The 1680-nt window shown below is 47.0% G+C and overlaps 1 non-coding gene across 1 annotated transcript; it reads right to left on the bottom strand.

Moving 5' to 3' along the window:
• Positions 1–1292: 1292 nt before the first annotated feature.
• TRNAS-GGA (transfer RNA serine (anticodon GGA)) lies at positions 1293–1367 on the bottom strand. Its single transcript has one exon. It is a non-coding gene; the product is annotated as a tRNA-Ser (tRNA).
• Positions 1368–1680: the final 313 nt, after the last annotated feature.

Here is a 1680-nt window from a genome sequence, read left to right on the forward strand (position 1 = left end):
TAGCCATCGTCGCGCATTACGGCTTTCTTCATTCTTTCGCCATACCCTCTTCCTCAGCCTTCCTCCTCGCGTTTTTAATCCCCCGCTCCATTCCGCATTCGCTCTTTCATGCTTCGATATGCTCGTTCGCTCGGTTACGCCGACTCTCGTCGCACGAACGGCGCCAAAGAGCCGCGCTCTAAAATTCTCGGTTTGACGTCGAATTTTTTAGGGAGGCACCTGTAAACAAACTAAATTAAAGGTTTTGAAGATACAATTTGCTACACTTTGGTCTGGGTGAGAATCGCACCCGGGCTTCCAGGTTGCAAGATCAGCACGCTCCTCCAACGCTTCCTCGACGTTAGATTCAATTACGCCGAATAGCCTCAACAAAAAGTATTTTGGTTGCTTGGTCAAACTTATCCTTCAGGTACGCTTCAATTCGCAAGCATACCAGTACTCTGATGATTCTATTGCTGCCTGGAGCAGATGATTACTCCGTCGATTCGTCACACATCAACTAAATGAATCCAAGGAATGAACGGTCATCCTGTTTACTCAATAATCTTTAGGACGGCGGGTCAGTATTAGATTTTACGCGTATTACCATCAGTCTGAATACTTGGGGACAGCGCAATGTGGTCAATACCCAAGCGCAGATGGCATCTCCAATTTCTGCCCGGTTTTCTCGCGCTCTCTTCGAGTATTTACGTAGATATGGTAAAGAATCGCAATGGCAGAAGGCGAGTCACGAAATCAGCTTTTTATTCTGCGAACCCATCCCCAGAAAAAACAAGTAACACTCAGCACAATGATAGCTGGGAGCGCATTCGTCCATGGTCGAAAATCTTATCTGCGGTTCAAGCCCTTCGGCTTTAATACGTGACTAGTCGAAGGTGCCAGCGAAATCGCAGGTGCTTGCATGCCTCAACAAAGTACAGCACTATTCGCCTCGCACATACAATCTGATTACACAACATTCAGGGAGAACGCACTCTAAAGGTACAATAAAAGATAGCATTCGAGTAAGTTCCAAATGATGGAAGTGCATCATGCACTTAGCGATAACTTTAGGTTGTTAGTGGCTGAAGTGCACACACCGGAAGAAAAGGATGAAAACGCGTCAATATGTGCTAACAAGCTGAATTAAGAACCCTTCTGCTATTTATGACGTAGTAGTTCTCCGGAAACCCGCAAGGTGGAGAGAAGTAATGAATAAAGGGAAAATCAGACATCCACCCTTTCGTAGCAATTGCTACAAAGGAAACCCATACGGGTTCCTCAAAGGAAAGCCTCATAGTTGAAGGAAAATTCGTCCTGGTCCGGGACTCGAACCCGGGACCACCGCCTTTCCGGGGCAGCCGCTCTACCATCTGAGCTAACCAGGCGGCTAGCAGATGGTATGGGTTTCCTTTGTAGCAATTGCTACGAAAGGGTGGATGTCTGCTATTTATGATCAACCAAATATTAGAATGACATGTACATTACTTACTAACTGGCGTAAAGACATATCTGCTTACCGTTTCTGGTACTCTTCCAGTGCTGTGCAAGGTGGAGTGCACGTCTTTGACGTCATCGTCGGGGAAGGCACACATTGAGACACCTTCCGCGTTGCTATGGATCTGGTCTTTTGGTGACTTGACGGGTGGCTCTCCCTGCGAGCACCCCGACAATGTTAATGTGGCGCTGGAGCAGTTTATT

The sequence above is a fragment of the Dermacentor andersoni genome, chromosome 9 (genome assembly GCF_023375885.2).
Source record: "Dermacentor andersoni chromosome 9, qqDerAnde1_hic_scaffold, whole genome shotgun sequence".
In the NCBI taxonomy this organism is placed as follows: domain Eukaryota; kingdom Metazoa; phylum Arthropoda; class Arachnida; order Ixodida; family Ixodidae; genus Dermacentor; species Dermacentor andersoni.